The sequence below is a fragment of the Cervus canadensis genome, chromosome 17, assembly GCF_019320065.1.
Source record: "Cervus canadensis isolate Bull #8, Minnesota chromosome 17, ASM1932006v1, whole genome shotgun sequence".
Classification (NCBI taxonomy): domain Eukaryota; kingdom Metazoa; phylum Chordata; class Mammalia; order Artiodactyla; family Cervidae; genus Cervus; species Cervus canadensis.
The window spans coordinates 5,271,396-5,284,849 of NC_057402.1; the positions used below are offsets into that span (position 1 = coordinate 5,271,396).

At 42.5% G+C, this 13,454-nt stretch overlaps 1 protein-coding gene across 1 annotated transcript in view; it reads left to right on the forward strand.

Moving 5' to 3' along the window:
- RCOR1 (REST corepressor 1) overlaps nucleotides 1-13,454 on the forward strand; it is a 118,820-nt gene that overhangs the window by 23,035 nt on the left and 82,331 nt on the right. The window lies entirely within an intron of this gene.

Consider the following 13,454-nt stretch of genomic DNA (forward strand, 5'->3'; position numbering starts at 1 on the left):
GTGAGATGGCTACCCTGACAACCTCAAGGCTTCAACAGAAGTTCAGAGGAAGCCCCAGAACTTCAGGTGTTCCTGGCGGATCCTCACCCCACCATCCCCTCCCTCGGTGCTCCTAGCGTCTCTGTCACGCTCTGCCATTGGTATTGATCTTATTATGTGCTTTTTCCCTTAGTAATCAGTCACCAGGAAGGCCAGGGTTCCTAGGGCATTCTGCCGTTCTGCGGGCTCTCTAAGACTGTGTGTTCTTTTTGATCGCATCTCGCACCCCCGACCTTCTCTGGACACTTCTATATCCAGCCTTAAACTCAGGGAGCAGCAGCAGAACCCCCGACCCTCAGCTCTTTTGTGACGCCCCTCACCTTGTTCTCACTGCAGCTTGGTTTCCTGGTGACGCCGTTCCCCCTGCAGCCCTCTCACGTGGACCTTGCTTCCCCCTCCATTCCTCCTGTCGCTGCACCTGGAGGTGGGATGTCTTCCTTGTTCTGTGTTACCACTTCTGTACCATTTTTTTTTCTTCCATAAAACACCACAGTGAATGTGATGTCAAAGATTATACCACTCACTACTGCTTTTTGCTGCCTCTCCCAAGACTGCTGTGGAGGACCCAACCCCAAAGGACAGAGTGTCTCTCCTTCCTCTCGTCATGCTTCACTCCTTCCCTCTCCTAATGCGTCTTGCCTCATCAGTATAATTATGCCAGTTTCTTTTCGTTAGTGTTTGCATAGTGACTTTTTTCATCTTTGTGCTGTCAGTCTTTCTTTCTTCTTATGTTTTAGGTATGTCTACACACATTTTTATCCGAATCTTAAAAGCAAATCTTTGCTTTTACCTTGGACATTGAGTACTGTTCACAGTTTCTTTTAAGTATTTGCTCATATGCTGCTGCTGCTGCTGCTAGGTCGCTTCAGTTGTGCCCGACTCTGTGCAGGCCCATAGATGGCACCAGGCTCCCCCGTCCCTGGGATTCTCAGGCAAGAACACTGGAGTGGGTTGCCATTTCCTTCTCCAATGCATTAAAGTGAAAAGTGAAAGTGAAGCCGCTCAGTCGTGTCCGACTCTTAGCGACCCCATGGACTGCAGCCCACCAGGCTCCTCCGTCCATGGGATTTTCCAGGCAAGAGCACTGGAGTGGGGTGCCATTGCCTTCTCCGATTTGCTCATATATCTGTAGTTAAATCTACTGATTCAAAGCTTTCTGTTTATTTGATCCACTTGTTCTCTTTCTTGTTCCTTTGATCTTCTTTTGCATTTTGTGTTTATTATTATTCTACTCTCTGCCTAGCTTGGTAGTTACATGCTCTTTCTCAGAATACTATTCTCTTAATGGTTACCCGAGAGGTTTAATTTTGGATTCCAAATATTTTTATTGTGGTAAAATAAACGTAATAGAAAATTTACCATCTTTAATCATTTTTAAGTGCACAGTTCAGGATATTCAATACATTCATGATGTTGTGCAACCATCACCACCATCAATCTCCAGAATGCTTTTCATCTTGTAAAACTGAGACTCAACCCATTCAATACACTCCATTCCCTCCTCCCCGCAACCCTTAGCAACCACCACTCTACTTTCTGTCTCTCTGAAATTTGACTACTCTAGGGACCTCATATAAATGGAATCATACCGTTTTTGGTTGTTTTGTGTGTGTGCGAGAGAGACTGGTTTCTTCATTTGGCATAATGTCCTCAAGATTCATTCATGTTGTCATATATGTCAGAATCTCCTTCTTTTTTAATGATATTTAAAGAACCATGTTGCCAGATACAAGGTGTTTGGTTGATGGGTCTTTCCTTTTAGCACTCTGAGTATACTGACCTGCTGTCTTCTGGCCTCCAGAGTCTCTGATGAGAAATCTGCCTGTGATCTTACTGAGAATCCTTGGGATGTGATGCGTCATTTCTCTCTCTTGAGAATCTCTCTTTGTCTTTGACTTTCAAAAGTTTGACTGTTTCCCCATCCCTATCCCCACTCCCACCTCCCTCTCCACCCGATCCCTCTGGGTCTTCCCAGTGCACCAGCCCTGAGCACTTGTCTCATGCATCCAACCTGGGCTGGTGATCTGTTTCACCCTAGATAATATACATGTTTCAGTGCTGTTCTATCCGTGGCTGATTCATGTCAATGTATGGCAAAACCCACTACAATATTGTAAAGTAATTAGCCTCCAGCTAATAAAAATAAATGGGGAAAAAAAAAGTGTGTTTCTGCTGTATAGCAGAGTAATTCAGTTATGTATACTTTTTTTATATTCTTTTCCTTTATGATTTATCACAGGATATTGAGTATAGTTCCCTGTGTTGTACAGTACAACCTTGTTATTCATCTGTCCTGTATATAATGGTTTGCATCTTCTAACCCCAAACTCCCTATCCATCCAACTGCCGCGTCTCTCCCCCTTGGCAGCCGCAGGTCTGTTCTCCATGTCTGTGAGTCTATTTTTGTTGTGTAGACACGTTCATTTGTGTCATATTTTAGATTCTGCATGTAAGTGATATCATGCAGTATGCGTCTTGCTCCTTCGGACTTTGCTTGGTAAGATGATACTAGTTGTACCCATGTTGCTGCACGTGGCGTTGTTTCATTCTTCTTTATGGCTGAGTAATACTCCATTTATATATATACTACATCTTTATCCATTCATTTGTTGATGGACGTGTGTTTCCATGTCTTGGCTATTGCAAATAGTGCTACTATGAACGTAGGGATGCAGGTATAAAAGCTGAAGTTGAAATTAACACAGTGTACCTTCCAAGTCTTTTTCTAGAAGTTGCAAGCCTTCAGTAGACCCCAGAGTTTCATGGTAGTTACATCACCCGGTTCTGCCAGTGCAGTTGTGGTCTAGTTGGGGAGACAGATTTCTTGTGCTTCTCATTCCACCATCTTCCCAGAATCTTCTCCCCTAGCGATTACAGTTTTTACATGCTTGATTTATCAATCTGGTGTAAACTAAGTGCTTTTACCCTCTTGAAGGACCCCTTCAGTTACCCCTTTCTGCTCCCTGTCTGCCTTGGTGGTTTTATATTTTAAGTCTTACATGTTTGAATTCCTGTGAGAAACAGTTTTCTTACACAGTTATTTCATTTGGATTTATTCACATGTTTACCCTTTTCGTTGCCCTTTGTTTCTTTGTGTCTTGTAATTTTCTATCTGGGTTTCTTTTTCTTCTGCTTGCAGAATATCCTATGATATTTCTTTTAGGGTATGCGTGCTAGTGATGAATCTATCTGAAAATGTTTTTATTTCAGGTTTATCATGAAAGGTTTTTTTTACTGGGTTTCTTTGAGCACTTTAGAAGTATTTCACTGTGTTTTGTCTTCTTTTTTAGTAAAGTAGTATAATTGTAACCTGCCGTGTTTTTTTTTTAGGTGACTTAAGTTTTTTTCTCTTTGTTTCAGCTATTTTATTATGATGTTCCTAGATATGAATTTTTTTTTAAAATTTGCTCAGAATTCTTAGGCTTCTGTGGCTTGCTGTCTTTCATTGATTTTAGAAACTTCTCAGTTATTGTTTAGTTACTGCTTCTCTTCCATTCTGCTCTTCCTTTTTGGAATTTCAGTTTCATATATGTTCTGTATCCCTGTCTCTTAGCCTCTGGTCCATGTTCTTCAAATTTTAATATCTTTGGGCTTCATTTGACATATTTTAGTCTAACTTGTCTTTCTCTGTCTGCTTTTAAATCCATCCATTGAGTTCTTGGTTTCAGTTGTATAGTCTTTTTAATTTTAGACCTTCCATTTGGTTCTTTTTTTTTTTTTTTTAATAGTTCCTAGTTCTCTGCTAAAATAGTATATTTTGTTTTTTATCTCCTGGAACATTGTAAGTATAGTTACTTTAAAATCTGGTAACTCTTAATATGTGGAATGCTTGTGGATCTGCTTCTATTTTATATATTTTCTGTCTTTTGTTCATGTTGTGTTTTTTCCTCATATGCCTGGTCATTTTTTTATTGCATGTTTTATATCAAACTTGCAATTTGCAAAATTGATTATAAAAGAAATCTGAGGCCCAGGATAATGTCTTATTTACACGAGCACCCTGGAATCACCTTAATCCAGTTTCAGAGGAGCCAGTTGAAGTGATTCAGAGCTAAGCTGCAATCCCTTTGAAGGTCTGTTTTCCTCAGTTTCATCCTTAACTCCTGGAGTCTCGCCTGCTGGAGTGTCCGCCAGGAAATGGGCGTTTACTCACCTCTGTCTTTCTCTCCTCTCCCGGTGCAGTGCGTGCAGTCTGGTGTCTTTGCCCTAGCTCCATAAGCCTGTCAGATGCATTACCCAGTCTCTCAATGGTCCCCTGTGAAATTGGCAAACAACCTTGGGGGAAAAGTGACCTCAGTGGCTGGACTTCCCTCCCTAAGCCTGTCTCTCCTGCATTCTGACCTTACCTTGTCAGTTGTCTTGTTGCTTTAAGCGCATGTTTTAAATATTTTGCTCAGTTTCTCATAACTGTCCTCAGTGGGTGGGGTCTGCGTTACTAGTCTGTCCCTAGAACAGGAGTAGCTTCCACCCTTCTGTCACTGAGCACAGTCCAGTGTCTGTGGTCCTCTGTGGTTTCAGTGTCCCTGACCTCAGAGCCGCTGCGAGTGGCTGGGCAGTGGTTACACTACACTTACCCTGGTCCTGAAGCACCTCAGCTGCTTAGTTCCTTGACCCCTCTTCGGGTCTCCTGTTCTCTGACCTTCCCTCTCTTTCCATTCCCTTGGATTATCATCATCTGAAACTCCTCTGTCATTTTAGTATCAAACTTAGCAGTCTGACTGTTCCTTCTTGATCTTTTTAGCTCATATCTTCCAACATCCCATCTCTTAGAGACTTCACCTCCATCATATCATGACTTTCAGTTCATTGATCCTGCCACCTTTCCTTGAGCATTGTCATGGTTTTGTACACTTAGGTTCCGCAGTTGGTTATAATACATCCTTTACTCCTATTCGCTTGTGCTCTTCTGGTTTCATCTATAATCTTGGCTAAGCCACAACCTGTGTCTTAGCCTGGATTTACCAGAAAAGAGAGCATAAGACAAAGCTTATATGCTAATACTTCATGTGAAGTTAGAGTAAGAGGGAAAAAAGAAAGTGAGGCAGAGAAAGAGAGAAAGCATATACGAAAAGGTGTGTTACCAAGCTGGCCACTGGTTCACAAGAACCTTAGCTGGTTGCTCGGCAATGCTGAAAGTCCCCAGAGAACCAGAGCACCTCTGAGAACACTCCCGGGGGCGGGGTGTGGGGAGGACCATGGAGACATGCCTTGGCTCCTTCCGGTCTCCTGTATCTTAATGGTCAGAGTTGCTTCCCAGGGTCTAAAGTATTCTGGGCATTTGGGTTTGTCTCTTGGCTTCCTCAAGTACCTGCTGGAAAAGCAGCTGAATTTGGGTGTTGGAGCTGGTGTGGCTTTGCTACAGTGGACAGAACAAAGCCCACCAAAGCCCAACCCTCACCCCTGGGGGAGGTGGGGACAGCTGGGGTGTTGGGTGTGGGATGGGGGGCTCTGTGAGCATGTGAAGCTTGCGAGCCTTGGCAGCCTGGTAGGGCAGCTGGAGCTGGGAGGTGGGGTCTGGGGGAGGGGCACAGCTGCGTCTGTCATGGCCTGTTTAATCCAGCCTCTTGCTTATCCTTTGCTTGTGTCTGCACAGCTGAAGAGTGGCTGAGAAAGCCTAGTGACTAGTCTGACTTTAGAATCATGGTCACCAAACTCAAGCAGGCCAATTCTTGGTTACATTCTGTTTTCCTCTAGTTACTCTCCTGAACAGTATTTAAATATCTCACTTTAAACCTTCCAGTTCTTCCTTCCCCATCCTTCCTCTATTTCACTGGGAAAGAAACTGAAACAATTGGAAGGAAACGTCCACAGGCTCCCATGGGCATATGTGCCCCTCCCACTTGTGTGCCTGGCCCTCTGCCTCGTCTTGTGAGAGTGTTTATGCTCCTGGTCGAGACCACCACCTCTTCACGTGCACTTGACCTTCCTACTCGAAGACTCACTCCAGTTATTCTTCTTTATATAATGCTACCAGGTTTTTCTTCTCTATTGTACCATTCTCAGTAGCCTATAAAACACTGTTATTTCTCCCCTTTTTAAAAATTCCTCTTGTAGTTAATTGTCTATATTCTCTTCTTTCCTATCCTTTTATTTGTTCTTGAACACATTCCGTTTAGGCCCCATTCCTCTAAAATTGCTCATAACATCACTAATGACTTCCATGTTGCTAGATCCAGTGGTCAGCTTGCAGTCCTCATGTTATTTGACCTGTCTACCCCCAAGAGACCCTGTAGATTACTCCTTTTTAAAGTTTGGTCAGGCAGGGTTCTCCAAAGACACAGAATGAATAGGAGAACCATCTTTGTCCATGTCTATATGGCTTATTACAAGGAATTGGCTCATGTGACTCTGGTGGCTGAGAAGTTCCAAGATATGTCCTCAGCATGCTGGAGACCCAGGAGAGATGACGGTGTATGTTCTAGCCCAAGTTCAGAGGCCTGAGAACCAGCTCAAGTTGTCAGGTTGGAGAGGTTTCCTCTTACTCAGTGTTTTTGTTCAATTCAGGCCTTCAACTGATGGGTTGCAGGCCACTCAGATTATGAAGGGCAGTCTTCATAATAGGTAGGCTTTATTCAGCCTACCGATTCAAGTGTTAACATCATTGGGGAAGCACACCCTCCCTGACGAGCCACAGTCATGTGTGACCAGTATCTGGGCACCCTCTGGCCTGGCTCATCTTCTCGGGACATCTAGAGCAGGATGCCTGGTAGTCCCTCTGAGATCTGGTCCCTGTCGCCCCTGACCTCAGCTCCAGCTTTGCTCCACCCCGGTCACAGATGCCTGCTTGCTGTTTCCTGACCACTGTCAGAGACGTACCTGCCTTAGGGTCTCTGCATTCACTTTGATTTTTGTTCTTCTGCCTCCCCTCAACCCTTAATCCATGAGCCACAGCTCATGGCCTTATTTCTTCCCCTCTGCACTGAGATACCACATTCTCACTGAAGTTTTTCCAGGGTCAGTCTGTCTTAAGCGTTTCAGCTGCTTCCTGTTCCCTTTCCTCGCTTTATTTTTTTCTTATTGACTCTCGTTAATCAGACATACTTCCTAATTTATTTTGTTTATTGTCTGACTCCCTCAGCTAGAAGGGTGAGCTTTGTGAGGTGAGAGCTTTTTAGTCTAGTTGCTTTTCATACCCCAGTTTCTGGGACAGTGCCTGGTGCAAATTTGTCTCTCCTTAGCAACTTTCTTTTTGTTTAAAGACAGAAACTCTTCCCAGGGAGTTTACAAAATACAGCTTGAGTTCTCAACAGTGAATACCTTTATTGGCTTGTAGGTGCCTTTTGTATATGTCTTTTTTAGATATGTCTTTAGTAGTCTAACTGTGAAAGAGCTGATATTATTCTGAAGGCGCATTACCAGCTTTCTCACCTTTGTTTCTAGCTCTGTGTGTGTGTGTGCATGTGTGTGTAAGAACCAACACTGCTGAAGCGCTTTACAGACATGATCTTATTTAATCCTTTAAAAAATCCTGCAACACAAGTTGTATCATCCTTGTTGTACAGATGGTGAAACTGAGATTTAGAGAGCTTAAACAGCTTGCCCAAAGGTCTCAGTTGGTGAGTGGCAGAACCCAACTTGGAGTACTTTGATTTTGATCCTGTCTTCTTGACGACTAGTAGAGATGTCATCTTGTTTTGTGGCATGCAGGAATTTAGAAATCTTGGGCAGGCTATTTGTTGCATTTCAGCCATCATGGTGATAAATATTCAAGGTGTTTGAGATTCCACTGGAAGTCAGGAATCCTCTCTAACGTCAGTGGAGCAGTAACTGAACCTCAAGTCTTTCTCAGCTTTAGCCTTCCCAGATCTTCTCGGGCCCGTCTACCTGTTATGTTAGGTTTCTGGATCTCAGGTTCATACCTTGTCCAGATTAGACGGCAAGTGGTGACTGCCATTGCAGAAGATCCTGCCCTTTCTGGCTCAGGTTATCAAATCAGCTCCACCTGCCTCTGGAGTATTCCATGAGGAATTACAGAACAGTGTGACAAACCACTCACACCTCTAAGCTATAGATAACAATGCTTATTTTGTGGTCTTGCTGAGCCTGGATAGCTGTCCTGTTGGGCTTACTTGGGGCGTCTCATGTGGTTGCTGTCTGGGAGTAGCCGGGGTTGGTGTCATCTGGTGGCTTCACTGAGGAGCTGGGACCCCTGGACTGTGTTCTCCTCCATGCAGCCGCAGGGCCTGGACTTGGGACAGTGAGATTTCTTACGCTGTGCCTCAGGGCTCCCCATAGCAAGCATTCCAAGAAGGAGGAAGCAGAAATTGCCAGTTCTTTTTATAAAAAACATTATAAGCTTTTACTTTATTTTGTTTTTTGACCACATTGTGTGGCATGTGGCATCCTACCTAGTTCCCTGACCCAGGATCGAACCTGGGCCCCCTGCATTGGGAGTGTGGAGCCTTAGCTACTGGACCACCAGGGAAGTCCCAGAAATCGCTAATCTTTTTAACCTGTAGGTCCAAAACTGGCACATCGTCAGTCCTGTCACATGTGCTTGCTTAACATGGGTCATGGACCAGCCCAGATGAGTTGTGAGTTCACTACACGAGGCGTGGAGCGGGTTCGTTGTTAGTAGACTAGTCCAAACTACTGAGAGTGAACCACGGCCTGTTAAAGATCGTGTTGAACTGGTGGATATAAACTGAAGCTGGCTAGGCCCCGCCCGCACATGGAATCATCGTAGTCGTGCCTGCGCCCGGAGGAGGCAGAAGCTGGGGCACCTTCAGCCTGGTGACGCTCTCACTCACTGAGACGTGTGACCATGTGAAGTTCGGGCCTCATGGTCTAAGTGGAACATGACTTTTAAATAACAAGCCAGCAACTTTGTTTGGGTGCTCAGTGAGTGAGTATAGGAGTTACTTATTTTGACAGTGAAGACTTCACGCTTCCTGAGATGACTTTGCTTTTTGGCCTCCAGTGGGGAGTTTTCTTGAGGTATTTTTCAAGATTGATTTTGACTGTGTGCCCTTTTCACATTACATGATAACTTGGAACCTCATCCTTTCATAAGATAGAGCTTCATTCTGCAGTTAATCAGAGAATCTCAGAAGGTCTGTTTGCTCTGAAACTCCCTCTCACCTGGTAGGAAGTTGTTACTGATGCCCACAGGACAGAGGGTGCACCCGCAGCTCCTGTATGGTCTGGGGCCAGGTGGAATCCAGAAAGCTGTGTGGGGTGGAGTTCTTTTTTCTCTGTACTTTGAGGGAACGTCAGTTTGCAATCCAAAATGGAACTTGTGCTCAGTAGAATATTTCTTCTGTAAAAGAAAATTCTAAAATTAAAAATCTTGTTTTTCTGTATAATAGAAGGTAGACTTCTGAGGTGTGACCTTTAAGATCCCATTTTGATATGAAGCACCTCCAGAGTGTCTTGCACCGACATGCTTGTGCACCCACACATAGCTGTGCTTGCAGAGTGTGGGCTGAGGGCCGTTCTGTCTTCCCTGAAGTTCACTGGGGAGGGACGGACTTCCTGAGGAGGGCTCTCTGATGCCCTGTGCTATCTTGCCCCAGCTGGTGACGGGGGCGTGTCAGTGAAAATTCTAGGCTTGAATGCAGTGTAATAGCCTCTTTATTAGCCCTGACTGTAGTGTAAAAACCAGAACAAAACCAGCCTCTCCAAACCGGTTTTCTGCAGATTTGAGTAATTGGGAAACCTCTTTTTCGCTCAGCAAGTTGAAAAGTGGACTGTGGTCAAGTGAAGCGCTCTGCTTTCTGCCACTGGGGGCAGAGGGTTTCAGGTAGTATACACCAAATGTTTTGGTATTTATGACTCTTCCACAGTGTGTTTCTAGTTACATTTTTAATGATGAGGCAGCTCTGACACTAGTTGTGTTTGTAGTAAGGGTCAAGGCTAAGTTTATATATTGCCGTTTGTCTATTGTCTACTTGCAGGAAGGGGAGAAAGGTAACTGGGATGACTAGTGAACTTTGATGTGCTTGACAGACTCGTGTATGTTGAGATTCAGGGGAAATGTTAGCTAGTTTGTTCACTTTTCAGATGAGTTTGGCGTCATCGTTGTTTAGTTGCTCAGTCATGTCAGACTCTTTGTGACCCCGTGGGCTATAGCCCGCCAGGGTCCTCTGTCCATGGGATTTCCCGGGCAAGAATACCACAGCGGATTGTTGCCATTTCCTTTTCCAGGGGATGTTCCTGGATCAGGGATCAGGGATCCACATCTCCTACATTGGCAGGTGGATTCTTTACCACTGAGCCGCCAGGGAAATCCTGAGTTTGGGATAGGTAATGTTAATTTTTAAAATTGTTAAGTAATTATGTAGGGAGAGGATTATCATTTATAGAACACCCTTTAGATGTACATTTATAGCAGTCTTGTGAAGAACTCTGGCCTTTTACCCAGAGGGAACTAAGACTGACTCACCCAGTGTTACATAGTTAGTCATCTGTCAAGCTTGGATTGAGCTCAGGTTTGTTTGACTTAAAAATTCTCATGGATCACCCCTTCCGCTCTCCCACCCCCCACCTTGGTAACTTACACAAAGATCCTTCCCATCTAGACCCGGTCTGTACTGTGTCTTCCACTGGCTATGGAGACCCACAGTCCAGAGCAGAGGGGCACCACCTGGCTGCATTGCCCTGCGTTTCCACACGCCTGTTTCTCACGCTGTTGTGGACATGCTGACCACACAGGGTGTTTTACCTGGGACCTAGGAACCCTCTGAAGTGGTGTGCAAAATGTTGTGCTTTTTTTGTGGAAAATGTCAGCATTGATAACTTTCATTAAATTCTCAATGGTTTCTGACTCAAATAAAAGAAAAAAAACCAACCCCGAATAGTAATGCTTTGTGCCATTAGTATTGTCTTGGCATTATTATTAAATGAATTAATGTACATAAAGTGCTTAGTACCTGACAAGAAGTAAGCTCATTATTAGTGTTGTTATGACATTAATAGTTTTCTATGTGTATGGTCTTCAAAACTTTTAATAATTGGATAACAGTACATGAAATAGAATATTATCAGACATACCCTCTCTTTATTGTTGGTAATATTCAGGTTTAATTTCAATATTCAGTTTTAATTTTTTTTTCTTATAAGCAATTTGAGATGAATCTCCATATATGTAAAACAGTTCCCTGTATTTTGGATTTTTTTCTGTGGCTTCCCCAAAACGAAATTACTAGGTCACCATGTATGAACATTTTGAAGATCTTTAGATATATTGCCAGGCTATGTTCCAGAAGGCACATACTAGTGCATGGCAGCAGTAAGTTGCAGTCTGTTTTGCTGTATATATTTTTGCTTGCACTAGACAAATAGATTAATAAACAAGAGTGCCTTGTTTAATAAAAATGTTTGCGGCTTCCAGAGGTAAACATTTTCTCTGTACTCTTTTGAATTGTCTCTACATCCTTTTATCATTGAATCATTTTTTATGATTTTCTTATCAATGTGATATATTAGCAGTTATCTGTTGCAAATATGTGTTCTCAGATTGCTTGCCTTTCAGATATTTAGATACAATTTTTTTTAAAGTAAAATCTGTGGCTTTTTTTTTTTTTTTTGCATGTGCTGCTATTGTTTTTAATTTCTAAGTCCTCCTTCTCTGTCCCATATCTCTAGTTTTTCTCATGCCAACTTTAAAATTTTCCTCCATATAAATTTCTAAAATCTCCTATATATAGAATTACTGAAGCAATATATATTTATTAGACTGTATATACACACATATATAGAAATTAGCTATAAAGGCAGCTATTTTTCTTTATAATGATTGTGTAGTGTTTGTGTGGATTTAATCATAATTTGACTTCCCTGGTGGCTCAAATGGTAAAGAGTCTGCCTGCAGTGCGGGAGACCTGGGTTCAATCCCTGGGTCGAGAAGATCCCCTGGAGAAGGAAATGGCAACCCATTCCAATATTCTTGCGTGGAGAATCCTATGGACGGAGGAGCCTTGCAGGCTACAGTCTGTGGGGTCGCAAAGGGTCAGACACAACTGAGTGACTTCACTTCACTTCAATCATAATTTAACCCTATTGATAAACATATTCTTGTTTCTAGTATTTTCTGTTACATGTTCTGCATGATTGTCTTGCTATATGCAATCTCTGCTCACTTAGGTTCACTCTGTACAGTAGGTACCCAGGTGGCTCAGTGGTGAAGCATCTGCCTGCCTCACAGGAGATGCAGGTTCAATCCCTGGGTTGGGAGGATCCCCTGGAGAAGGAAATGGCAACCCCTTCCAGCATTCTTGCCTGGGAAATCCCATGGACAGAAGAGCCTAGCCGGCTACAGTTCATGGAGTTGCAGAGTCAGACAGGACTGAGAGACTAACACAACAGTGAAATTCTAGAAATGAAACAATTGGATACAAATTTAGATAGAAAACTACGAAATTGCCTTCTGCAGAGGCTGTTCTCATTCCCTGTAGATTTTGAAAGTGTCCTTATTTTAAGAATGATTTTCAGTCTTTTTATATAAGTATACATATATTTATGGATCATTTGTTTTTTCTTTCTATGTACTACTTGTGACCATTGCCCATTTTATTTTCTTACTCATTTATGAGGACTGTTTGTATATTAAAGGAACTAGCCTTTTGATATATATTCATTGATTTATAACAGCACTGGCTCTTGACTGCTGTGCCCAGGCTTTCTCTAGTTGCGGTGAGCAGGGACTACTCTTTGTTATAGTGTATGGGCTTCTCATTTCAGTGGCTTCTCTTGTGGAGAACAGACTCTAGACACCTGGGCTTAGTAGTTGTGATGCATGGGCTTAGTTGCTCCACGGCATGTGGGATCTTCCCAGATCAGGGATCAAAGTCGTGTCCTCTGCATTGGCAGGCAGATTCTTAACTGCTAGACTACCAGGGAAGCCCTTGATACCAGTTTTGTAAATGTTTTTATTTTGATGATGTAAGGAGTTTAACTCTTAAAAAGTTTAAAAAATTTTTTGAAGTTTTAGATTTTATGTAGACAAATTTGTCATTTTATTTATGACTTCTAGGATTTTTTAGTTTTTGGTCAGATTGCTAGGAGAAAGATGGTTTAAAGAAAAGTCTTTGCCTTTTCTGTGTTAGAAGTTTTACAATTTGGGAAAAAGTTACTTGATCAAAGTACATTGTTATGAGGGAGCATTTCTTTATTTTCTCTAGTTGTAGTGTATTTAAATTTAGTTTTTTATAGTTTTTATAGTGTTTAAAAACTGGAAATAAACATCCAAATTTAAAGTAATTGTCTTCACAATTTGTAATAGGTACTTCTTTTACTTCAAATATCAGTACTTAAAAATATATATTAGTTTAAAAAACCAATAAAAACATTTAACTTTCCTCAGATTATAGATTTAACGCATCGAATGGGTTTCCACCTTGTGTCCAAGCCAATTTGACAAATTTGCTACATCAGAAAGAGCTATGGGAACCAACCCTGGGAATATACAGATAGGC